This window comes from Lepisosteus platostomus, chromosome 12 (genome assembly GCF_059453375.1).
Source record: "Lepisosteus platostomus isolate fLepPlt1 chromosome 12, fLepPlt1.hap1, whole genome shotgun sequence".
Classification (NCBI taxonomy): Eukaryota; Metazoa; Chordata; class Actinopteri; order Semionotiformes; family Lepisosteidae; genus Lepisosteus; species Lepisosteus platostomus.
The window spans coordinates 41,428,384-41,441,601 of NC_142622.1; the positions used below are offsets into that span (position 1 = coordinate 41,428,384).

At 39.8% G+C, this 13,218-nt stretch overlaps 1 protein-coding gene across 14 annotated transcripts in view; it reads right to left on the minus strand.

Moving 5' to 3' along the window:
• atxn1a (ataxin 1a) overlaps positions 1-13,218 on the minus strand; it is a 157,773-nt gene that overhangs the window by 72,527 nt on the left and 72,028 nt on the right. For all 14 annotated transcript variants that reach the window (XM_088601931.1, XM_088601944.1, XM_088601941.1 and 11 more), the window contains one exon: positions 8,129-8,188. The gene's annotated coding sequence lies outside the window, so the exon portion shown is untranslated. The remainder of the gene's footprint in view (positions 1-8,128; positions 8,189-13,218) is intronic.

The window sequence follows — 13,218 nt, forward strand, 5'->3', positions numbered from 1 at the left end:
TTCAGCCCGGCCCTGAAGTACTGTAGGTAACGCGTTTGTGTGTTTTTAACGGAGCATTCAAAAATCACAGGAAAAAACGAAAATGAACAAAATCAATTCTAATAAAGAATGAAGAATGTTACTCGTCTACAGAACAGTGAAAAGAAACAAAAAAAAAATGTAAGGCTGTGGTGAATTCTTCATGTGTGAAATTAAAGAGACCTGAAAGCAGGATATAGAGCCGGACGTGGGGAGACTGAGAACTTGTGTGACAGTTTGTATTCGTATATGAGCCTTCAAACTGCTAGAGAGAAGATGTCACTTTGCAGTGCCACTCAACCATGACCCGCTTTTGTTACATGATGTCAAACTCCTGATATGTGCAAGGAAGCTGCAGGTTCAATAAAGGTAGCTCTGGGACCTTCACTCTTTAAACACTACCCAGTTTGTTTTCGCCAGTTTCCCAGGATGCTCCGAGTGTGAATCTTTACAGTTCAGTCGTAAGCAATGCAGTGGTCCTCTCTGTCAGTTCCATATCCCCTCTCTAAAATGAAAGGCAGTACCGGAAGTATCGACTGAGAACTAAGGACCTCTAGACCCAGATTAAAACCAACCTTTGACCTACCATACCTGCCAATCACAAATAAACCCAGTAGGTTCCTTTTTCCCCAGAGTGCCCTGAGTCTTTTTTAATGAAGCCTTCAAGTGCAGCTTTAGTAACTCGCAGTGGATATGTTGACGTTTTGAATTAGTTCTGGTGTGAACAGTTCAAAATGGCGGAATCCCTCATCTGAGCTCTTTTATATTTTATATCTTGTATATTTTAGTTTCTTAGAAAAAAACAATATGCCCTGACCTTTCACAGTTTTTAATGACGAATAACGAAATCGTTGTCGAAGTGCAATTCTGTTAAAAAAGAGGGGCTTGTTTGCTAGCCTCACTGAATACATTTCCTGGAAGCTGCTCATGAAACATTACAATCAATCAATAGCTTGGAAAAACAATCTAACCACATGCAAATCTGTTTGGCCTCAAGGTCAGGAATTTATCTAACAATTCAGAATCTGTGTACAAGGGGGTCATGTGATCAGTATGGCAAGATGATTACCCAGAATTAGGAGTTCCTGTTGCCCACTCCCACCCCCACCAAAACAAAAATACACACCACCCTTCCTATACTGTACCTCTTGCCCAACTAAGAAGAAAATGAAAGCATTCAATTCTCCAGTACTGGCTGAACTGGCCATTGTGGCAGCAGTGAATGGAACAGGAAGCTCTGAAGATCCAAACTTTCAGATGGCCATTATGCAGTTTCAGATCTCGTAACTGGGCTTCATCTCAAAATGCGCAGCAGGACCAAAACAGGCCACTTGACTACAGTGCTAACGGAGTTAGTTCGCAACGCAAGGTGGTCAGTCAGGAAAGCCATTTCCCGCAGAACGGGCTTTCTAGATTCAGGATAATCTGGTCGGAGCCTTGAAAAGAGTGGTTTCCTAATCAGACACAGCCGGACTTCAGATTGGAAAGAGCACACAGGATATACAGCATGTACAGTAGATGGTGAAAAGCCCACAAGTTTTTATTTTAAAAGTTCTCGGGTGCTGCATTTGTATCTAGACTGTAGGTCTGACCCATGCCATGCTCCATGCAGGTAAGCAGTCCCAGTTTATCACACACAGGATGTGGAGGAGTTCATCCTCTCTGAAGGGCCTAGTTCATCAACGCAGATGCAGTAGAAAAAAGGAAGAAAAGACTCATCTCTTTCAAGGACACTGCTGGTATCTGCACAATTCCTCTATAGTTGTGATGCACGTAGGATCATGCAAGATCGGACGTAGTTGTGCTGGAGCTTCTCTTTATTTTCTCTTTTTAAGGATTCTTTATATAGATCTTTATATAAGCTGTGCATATAGTCAGATCAGACCTACGCTGCTTTTTTGTGTGCATGCACTGCATTTCTTCAATGCAGCCAACTGACTTTGGTCAGTTGATGGTAGATCAGTCTCTTTTTGCACTATAGTAATTCAGTAAAGCACTACAGTACAGTAATTCAGCAACACTTACTGCATTCATTCTCACTGGATGTTTATTATTCAGAGTGACACCTGACTCACTTGTATGAGGAGGTTATGCTAAGCTATTGAGTAGTAAGGTTAAGAATTTAATTTCTGCAGGGTTGTTAATTTATATCTCCAAACTTCCTTAGCAGTGGCAATGTGTACTTTATTCACACCAGACAGTATTTTCTTTTTTATGGCACTGAATTTGCTCTATGAGATCAATTACTTTTATTTTGTGCTGGAATATATGTGGGCTTAATTCTCCTAACAAATATGCTGGCTAGAGCTTCTACAAAACAGGAGTCTTATTTAAAACAACAAGACCTCTGTACATCACTTTATTAAGAATTAAATTAAAGAATGAAATGGCACCTCCTCTTCTCAAGAGAAGAAACAGGCTGCCTGAAATGTACTACAATGGAGTCTGAGTCTATACTTATTCCAGAGGACAATGAACTAGAGAGACTGTAATATTTTAAAAATATTTGTTCCGGATACAAAAAGCACTTTTTATCAATTTATGCCAGAATATTTGAATGCGGCTTTTTATTTAATCTTTTATCCAAATTTGTGCTCGATCTTGCTGAGTTTGATGTGATTTTCGGTGCAGAAATGAAGTCATTAATCATATACTTGACTTGAAATTGAAAGAGGTAAGTGCCCAATATATGATAACTAGAGCATTAAGAAAGACTCTTTCATCTGGGTGTGGCAGATATATAGAAACCAAGGAATGTATTTTATTTTGGCTAGGCATAAATCATACGCAAGAACTGACTATTTTTGCGCCTCCCAAGTTATTTTTTCTGTGGTATTCAAAGCTGAGATACCGACTATATTGTTGTCAGATTGCTGTGCCAATTTCTGCATACTGTGCTGTTACAAAATGATTGAATATGCAACTGCAAGCTAAACATTAACATTTTTTAGTTCTGTTATTCTTCTCTCCCCACCTTAAGACTAGTGGGACAAAAAGGTGTGTCAGTAAGTTGCGTACGAAGTCCTGACTTGTACGTGTTCATTACAGACCCAGTCTGTTCACAGACAGATATTGATCATTAGTATCACCACAGCTGAAAAAACCTTTGACTCCATCTTCCCATCCCCAATACAGTTATACACTTATATGAGGCTTTTCACAGCTCAGACGCATGTTGCTAGTGGAATCAAAACTTGCATAGTAAGTGCTTAAACTGTTTACCTTATTGGAAAGTGTAATTGCATGAACCTCTAAAGGTAGCTGTAGTATTAAGTTTTGATCACTTAGGGTTTAAGAGTCAAGCTGTGAGGGGCTTGAGTTTTTATTTGTATAGAAATTATTTATGAGGAATTAAAATAAGAACTTACTATTAAAAGAACTATAATATTCATCTTGAGATAATAGTCCACGATTGCCTTTCAGATTTCTTAAATTCTTTGCAATTTTGTTTACATGGATCACTTCTAATTGATATTTATCTTATGCCTGCATGAGCTTACAAAGAATGCAAGGCATTCAAGCTGTAAATGTTTATCTAAAACAGGCTGCTCCCCATCTTGAGTTGGCTGTCAGTATATTAGTGGAATACTAGGAAACGCTTAATCTGATATCTAGCTTTTCAACATTTGTCATGCAGCTGAAATGCAGGATTCCTGAACAGACTTTCTTTTTAATTTGTTTTTGCATTGGATTTGTATTACAATCTTAAAGAATCTATACCCACTCCTCCCTTGACAACTGGGAAGTGTCTCTGTGTTTGTCCCAGAGTCTTTCAGCTAAAGTTAATCACGATAAGTAGAACATTCTGAATTAGAAACTGAGAGATATAAAAGAGGAAAATCAAAAACATATTCATAAACATACTGAAAGCTTCTAACAGCAAACAGACACGGACTTTACAGACTTTAAAATATTGAGTGATTCTACTCAGATGTTCCAATTCCAACCGATTTACTGTTTTTCAGTTATGGAACATAAAAAAAATATTGAATAATGTTAGAAACTGATAAATGCAGCTTCTGTTAAAGACGAATGACGAGTAGCAACACTAAAATCTAATTAGTGAGATTAGCACTTTTGAAAACAAAGCGAGTTATTATGGATACAAGGCTTTTATTTCAAAATAAGGACCTTAAGACCATTAATAGGACTGCACTGCAATGCTTATTTTCACAATTTAACAAACAGACAAAAGTGATTACAGTGCTGGCCTTGTAAAAACTACTTTGCTCTCTGAAGGCAGGATCTCTCTGATGCTCTGTTACTCCAACAGCTTCAGGCTATATACAGTATTAAGATACTCTACCTTAAATACAGAGGAAGGCTTCTATCTTCATTAATAGAAGGTGTTTCATTTCAGATTAGCTCAGCAGGCCATAGATTACTATGTAATAATGGCTGGAACTGATCAAAAGAGTGCCGAACCTTTGAATGAGTCACATTACAGAACCTTTCCTGTCTTCATTTCCATGCAAAATGCATCAAACACAAATCGTTGGGCATCTCCCTTTTCCTAATCAGGAAGCTCACTCAGAGATGGCAACGCTGGCAACAGCAAACTTTCCAGAAAAGCTGGAGAACAATATGGGCTTTTAATAGCCAGAACTTGAAATCAGAATTCTGGAGATAGCACTGTACCTTCACCAACGGCTGAAAATCAGTTGCATATATGGTTGAGCAATATGGTGATATACTATAGATACTAAACAATATTTGTACTTCACAATATTAAAAATAGAGGAAAAGATTATCACAAAAATTGTGGTGAGATATGTTGGAACATTTTAAAATAGGATCTTTTTTTATTTTTTCATCCATATTCTCAAATGTCTCTCCAATTACTACTAATTTCACTAATTTCCTTACCTTGCTCGTGTCAAGACCTTAAGACATTTTCCATGACCTAAAATGCTTTGTGTAATTGCTAACATTTTCTTAACCGTATTGTGTCTATGAGCTAATGGCTCACAAAAATAATCAGGTTTCTTAATCGCTGTCTGCTTTTTCTCCTGTTGTATTAGTACTGTGTTCTGATCATGAGAACAGCCTTTATAAATGAAAACATTGGTTTGGATGCTGAAAACATGGTGAAACAGATGAAGGCAAACATTTCCTGCACATTTCCACCCTCAATGCCATGCCAGACTTTCCTTTCAAATGGATTTACTCCGAAATGTTTTGCAGCAAACTCAACTCGCTACCATCATTAAGAGAACAACATTCAGTTCACTGTGTCATTCTAAACCATGAATATTCCTTGTGAAATATTTAGCGATATATTGACCACCCCAAGACAAATACTCACCCTTGCCGGTGGTTCTGGCCACACACCCAATCGCAATACTGTTACAAACACCAACAAATATATCCGATGTATCAACAATTATGTTAACTAAAGCTTTGCCACACATAGGCGATTCCAGATAACTTTTCTTGTACCGTTTTCTGATAAACATCAAGAAAAAGCAGCTTCCGTCGACTTCATGTTCGATTCTGGAAACCGGGGCATCTGGAGGATACCCTTGTGAAACTGGAGGGGGGAACATGCAGACTCCACATAGACAGCACCACCGGATTTGAACCCAGAGCCCCCCTACAACGCTAGCCACTGCTCCACTATGCCATAAAAGCAGCTCATGCTTTTAAAATGCACAGTTAAGTACCACTGTGCCCAATACCTATAAACTTGCCTAATACCTTTAACCCGAGACCCAGTTCAATTCTTCTTGATGATGATCATGTGAGTTTTAAATTCGTCTCATTTCAAACACCTTCACGATACAGATCATAAATGCCTCCAACGGGAATTAGGGGGGCACTGAATTAAATGTATTCGGAGGCCGCTGGAAGTGAAAAGTATTCAGTTATGCAGCTTTGTCTTGAAAACATGATACTCCTAACTGAATACCTCTTGGCGGGGCTAAGGTAACGTGATGCTTTTTACTCATTTCTCCAGATTTCTCTAGAGTTCGATTTCAGCCTCAGGCATCAATCTGTGTGGAGCTGGTGTAGTTTGAAAGCATTTGTGTGGGAGTTATCGGGATGCTCCAGTTTTCTCCCAACTCCCATAAACATGCTGGCCTGGCCTGGCCTGACAAGCTTCTCTGACTTGTCCCTTTTTCTGTCACCCTACCCTGCACTGTCACCCCATCCAGGGAGGGAGACAGCAGTGTGCTCTCAGTCTATGCCCTATGCTTGAGGGGCTATTGGGTGAAGGATGAATAGTGCTCTGTCCTGCTTCTGACATCACAGAAAAGATTTAGTGAAGTGCACTCTCTTCAACGCCAACATAGCTGTTATGATCTTCGGTATCTGTATTAGGAACTCAACACTTTCCCTGAAAGCAGATACACCACTTGCGAAACACCCCCCTTGTTATCCCTGAGCACTTTTTTTAAAAAGGATTTTAACTTTGAAATTGAAGTCGTTCGGAGACGGCAGACACATTGAGTCTTGCGAAATTGACAAAGTGCATCCCTCTCTGAAATGAAATGAGCTCTTCAAGAAAAGATCTTAAAGGGAACTATACAGAAACAGCCTTATCTCACGCCACACTAGGCTCCAGGTTCCTTCACCTGCCTGGCCATATTTGGTGTACACAGGTTTAAAAAAACATGAATTATAACTCCTGGGTTTTTACCAAAATCCCAGAGATGTGGAGAAACATAAATGCTATTTTTAACCCCGAGTAAAATTTCTGGCACATCTGGAAAACAACACAAAAGCTATGATACAAAAAAAGAATGCAGAGGCCAATGAGTCACGTCTTTCCTCAAAACCAGCATGTATCTAGTATTAAACTGAATTCCATTGGTTTTTTGAACATGGAAAAATGAAAAATCCAGCACAAATTATATTACAGTTCAAATTTAGCTGTGGTTTTACAAAACGTTTTATTTCATACGCGCTCAGATATCAGGATTTAATGACTGCTAGGGTCTAGTAGCTTTTAATGCTGCATGCAGAACTGAAGCTCACTGACAATTCCCCTTAAACTAAAACTGTGAGTCTAGAATGCACATGTACAAAACAATACCGCATATACTAATACATTTTCTAGTTAGAATTAAGTCCTAAGGAGATGTACCATAATGGAAGTATGCTTACACCCCATATAAAAAACACAAGATATACAGATTCTTTTAATCATAGTTAGAACCACAGAACTATGTAATCTAAAATTTCTGATTTCCTATGCATACGTTATTCACCACATTTTCAGCATTGTACTATTCTGAGAGAATATCTTCTGCCCGGATATTTTAAGTCACAGGAGTTGCTAGGTATGGTGCCTATTGGCAGTACAGTTGAATACTGTCCTCAGTTCAACAGGTATAAGAAAACCCCTTTCACAAGAAAACCTGTTTCAGTGATGACCACTGGGAGATTTGCTCAGAGACAGACACTTCCGTGAAATGCAGGGGTAAACATAAAGTGACAATGCAAATACACTACTGATAAGAAAAACTCATCATCAACATGGCATCAACAAGTGAACCAACTGCATTCTCCTGAAGGCTTGGATTCAAATCCCACACCTGGTGAGGTACCCCTGAAAGTGATGAGCTCTGTAAGGGTTGTTGAAGCCGATACATTGTCTTCCTTCAAGAAATGGCCAGAATCAATTAGCTACTAACTACCGAACAGCCCCAATGAGCTAAATTGCCTCATCCTGTTTGTAGGGCCTTATACAAGAGGTGAACCTGCTCAAATGTTACATCAGTGCACATGACTTTGCTTGATATTACAATATTTTTGTCTTGAACTCTTTTCAGATAACAGAACAGTTTTGCAATTTTCAAGAAGGAGAGGATATCGAGGAAGATGGAGACAGGGGTGAGAGGACAGGGAGGGTGGGAGTTAGTATTGGAAATATTAACAAATGTTATCTTCAGGGCAGACTCTTTGAACAAGCACAGAAAATGCAAGCCAAACTTTAATTAAACATGAACACAAGCAGCACAGGCTGTCCTTGGTTAAAAAAAAATATTTTTCTCTTTTCTTTCTAACTACTCCTGCAGTTCTTCTGCAAACAAAAAAAAACCCCTGCAAAACTGGGCATACAATGAAAGTACAGCACAGCTTTAAAAGAAAGTCACAGCATACTCACTGGATGAATCATGGCATGGCGCATCTGACCAAGGGGCTGATATTTTGCTGCATTCGAAACCTGCAGAATTGAAGACAAAATTCAGTCCATTATGTTTCTCGGTTTGGGTCAGGCTGTTTTTTTGAGCTTCTCTTCAAGGAAACCCACAGTACACTTGACAAACTGAGTGGCTACTCTGTTTATGTAACCCATTACCTTCTATAATATGAGCATACAGGACAAGGGTAACTTAAAATCTTTTTACAGCGCACGCAAAGACAATATTGACAATGAAGAGTCAGTGAGTTTTATTTTACTTTGGTCCAAGTACAATGAAAATGAAGTAGAGACCTTTGGCAGACCTGCAACTTACATTTGTACCGTAATGTGTCCTAATTGCTGATGATTTGCCAGTTATATTCTTCTGACTTTCTTAACCTAGAGAAGCTGGCCTTCTGCCCTTGCTGGCTAAACTTCAGCACACGCAGAGATGCACAGTACGTTCCAAGAAATTGGATTTAACATTAAAAATCGATTAGGTGATAAAAACGTTGAACTCTCTTCCAAGTTGGCTCAGAAGTACTCAGCTAGCCCGTATTCAGTTGTACATTAAACCTTATCATTACTGCTGGGATGATGGGAGTTCTGTCTCTGCCTCAAAGAATTCAAATAATAAAGTAACACGTGAGAATCACTTGCCTGTACCGGGTCAAAAGAGTCTCTCGTGTTACAGTACATTTATCAGAATAAATGGCCAAATACACACACGGAAAAGGGAAATGGCATTATTTTCCCAGCATTTACAGTATGCTTCATAACAGAATGTGTTTTATTAAAACAAGAAAGCTTTACTTTATTCTCTTAACCTCCAGTCCAAAGGTCCAAACCTCCAGTCTTTGCAGGTTAATTGGCTTCTGAGAAAACCGGCCCTGATGCGAATGTACTGTATGTGTGATTGTCTGAGTCTGTGTGTGTCTTGTAATAGCCCGGCCTTCTATACAGGGTGTGTCCCACCTTGCGCCCGTTGCTTGCTGAGTTTTCCAAGGCTCTGACTTCCCTGCATTGGATGAAGCGCTCAGAAAATGGATGGATGGATGGATGGATGGATGATTTCTCCTTGTTCATTGTTCCCTTCCAATAATCTAGTTTCCTTCGCTTTCTTTCCCAACCTCTTACTTGGTCCCTAACACACCTATGGTTCCTCAAACACCCCCCCCCCCCAGAATAGTACAGACTAAAAGTTTTCTCCATTGTGCCTCAGTGTTGCTCTCAAGAACTAATCCCAAAGCTCATGAAACTCATACATAAGATTTAGGGTAACCAAGTTCATCATTTGCATATGGGACAAAGTTGGTGAGAACTCTGAAATGGTTATAAAAAAACAGATTTCAATTCCACTTTCATACGGTTGTACACAAAGAATGAATCTTCAATACCTAACAGAAAGGTCACATGGGAATGCGCCCTCGCCACCGCCGCCTCAGGTCGGCCCCCCACGGCTGGGGACTCGAACCTGGGCCTCAGGCGTCACTCAACAGGGACCCAGCCAGTTGAGCTAAAGGGAGATCTCCCGCCAGCCCAGCGGCTGCGGTCCCTGCTATCCACAGGGAAGGGCGGTGACGTCACCGCGCTGGTAAGCCGTCTGTGTTACACTATGTTACTTTGGCCTTTGTATTATTATGCATTAACTGTACAGAAACTGAAAATATGTCATCTGCATCCAATGATGACAACTACAACGGAAGTCAGCTGACATTCTATGCTGGAGTTATCGCTCTTTGAGTGTCAAAAGTGATAAAGCCTTGAGATTGTAAGAAGATTCCCATGCCTCATCCCCACAGAAATACTGCACATCTGGAAAAATAAGATAGTCTGGTAAAATATTTAGAATTTCGTTGCCTAAAACCAGTACCCTTTATTTTTTTTATGCTTTAACTGTGTATCATCAGTAGAAATTATGAACTCTTTGAATTTCCTAGCAGTGATAATAATAATAAACTTTATTTTATATAGTGCCATTAAAGGTGGCTTCTCAAAGCGCTTTACAGAACAACAAATGAATTCAGCAACCCTTGATAGTTTTATCTAAACTTTCGATATTTAATCATCTGCATCAGCTCAAAACCTCAAAAAACAGAATTATGGGTGGTTCAGGGAAGACAAGAGAAATGTTTTATGAATTGCCTTTGTTAAAGAAAAGCTAAATCTTTGTACCCTCTCAAGGTCAATTTTGTTAACAAATGAGGAGCACAATTTCGTCCTAATATTAGATGAATTGACTGCAGGGATGTGTTATTTATCAGCTGGGCAGATCATTTTCAGTTGATACTGTTCTGCTTGGTGACTGTAAAGCTTTGCTTTCATGCTCAGTCTCTTGGTAGTCATTTCCAAGGTGGGTCAGAATTAATCTGAATAGTGAGATACTACAGGCAATTAGTCACTGGCTAAACTGAGTTAGCTGCTGGATCTATATAAAAGAAACAGACATATGGGAAAAAAAGAATTAACTGAGTTATTCACTGTTCTCCTGAGATATGAAACCGAACACAGCTGCATACTGGTAGACTATAATAGGACTGGATCCAGTAGCTCTTTTTTTTTTTAAATAACAGCAAATTAAAAGACTCGTCTTAATTATGTTTATGCCTACAGCCTAATTAAGAAACTTCTCGTTTCTTTTCTTTCTTGATGAATCTGAAATGAATCTGAAAGGGGATCTGAAATAATCAAGTCTGTCTAAGGAAATCTTTCTACAAATAAAAGCCTAAAAATGAAAAGTACATTTGTTATATTTCTACTAGACTCTCTAACAGTGCCTGGCAAGTAACAGGTGCCTGGAAGGGTACACCCTGGATGGGACGCCAGTCCATCGCAGGGCACACACAGACGCCCAGACACTCACACCAGGGTACATTTCCCCAGAAACCAATCAACCTACCAACTGTGAGAGGAAACCAGAGCACCAAGAGGAAACTCAAACACAGGGAAAACATACATCCCAGATCCGGAACTGGACCCAGGGCCCCAGAACTGCAAGCCAGCAATGCTCGCCATGGCTGCCAATGTACAGTACCACCCCCTGTTTCCCGGCCCCTCTTGGCATCAGTCACTAATTACTACAGTTTCCCTTGCGCAAAGTCAGAATGGAAGCTGGGAGCCACATCAAGGTCATTCAGGGAGACACTCAATTGCAGTGACATCATTACTACTGCACGGCAGTTATATCACCGATCGATAGAGAAAAGCTGTGCACAATGCCAATGAGCTCATTTAAACAGCCTCAGCCTGCCTGTCTAGTGGACTTCAATTAAAATCCCTGTCTTTGTTTGCACTGCCGAACCATTATCAGTTGCACAAGCAGAGAATCAGTAAAAAATACTGTAGCTACAATAATATTTCATATTACCACCACCGCTGGCCACCACACACCCTGATTACATACAATTAATAAAAGCAAAAGGGACAGAAGTTTGACAAATACTAAAAAACAGCACTTAACAATCCAAAACAAGTTGACCGAATGCTGTTTTGAGAATTGTTTATCAAAAAGGAACTCATACTATAGCCAACAAACAGGCTATTTCATGAAACATCTACTACCGCGTCACAATGTCACGTGGGAGTTTCAGGATACAAATTCAAGTACACCTCTAAGCAGTTTAGACACGCTCGGCGTTTGATTTTAAGTGTGTTCTGCTCCTTCTCGAGAATAGAAAAAAGCAAAAGGCCAAAATGGACCCAAAACCTCCTCAGGTGCAACATTAATATTTAACCTTCTTCTCCCACATTTTATCAGCATTTTGATTTGCAGCATCCATTTCATTAAAGCAACCCTTCAGACCTGACTGTGGGCACTGTGTTGCAAAACAAAGAATCAGGAGGCTCTAAAATAAAGAGATTTATATCTATATGTTTTCTACAATAAACTACTGTATGCATTTTCCCAACCTCACACAGACTGCAGAATACACTATATAGCCTGGAGGCTGCCTGTTTGAATCCGGGCTATGCTGCTGACCAACTATGGTTACAATCAAAGCACTGCTAGAGTTCAGTGGGTTGGAATCAAATGGGGATTTCTTGGCTTAACAGAAACAGAGTTGTATCACCAAAAGCCTTATTCTCTGCTGGTTCACTCTGAAGATCTACTGCCTGTGTCTCAGGACACACCAACTTGGTGATAGAGCCTACATGTCAAAGCAGAAAAATATTGTTGTTTACATCTCTTCCAAATCCTGTTTGAAAGATTAAAGTGTCCAGCTTGGAGAAATAACATCAGGCTAGTCTAAATCGAGGTTGTAAAATAAACAGAAATAATTGACAACTGCAAATGAAAAACGTCCCAGTCTCGGAGATGAACTATGCCACCCATAAGCACCAGTGTCAGGGGGAAAACATCATTTACTGCAAAGAACACTCTGATCCCGTAGGCAAGGATGTTACAGTGACAAGCCGCAACACCTTTTCAATTTCAATTTTCCAATTCTAGTGCTGCCACGAATACCAGAGCACACCGCTTAAGGATGAGCAGGTTTCTATTGCACATCTTTTGAGTAGCAGCTGATCCAATAACCTGTAGATATTGTACTGGCACACACATATAGCGCTTCTGCTGTAGATCTGCAGTATTATGTAAACTAACAAACAGCCCATATGTCTCTCTTGGGGGGAAAAATCCCAGCAGATGCACAAAGCAATTCAGTGAGTGGGGGCGTGGGGATATTTAGATAAGCTGGCTGTTAGAACATTAAAAAATGATGCATAGCATACAGGGGCAGGCTCCCAGTTCTTTCAGATGCAGACCTAATGTATTTCAAATTGATTTACTTGGATAGCTGCTACATCAGGAAAGAGCAATGGTAAAAGACCAAAGTCCATATTTCAAAGCAATCTTTGCGATGGCAGAGTTCAATTTCACACACCTCTATACTGTAAAGAAGCACTAACGTCTCTATAAAGCACTGCAGAAAGCTTACTTGTTTAGAAAGGCTTTTTATTTGAGCAATTTAAACCTATACAGACTTGGGGGTAGGTTATATATCAGAAACTGCTGCCATAGAATCACTTATAATGTCTGTTTCACATCTCCAGCGTAGAAGACACAGCACAAG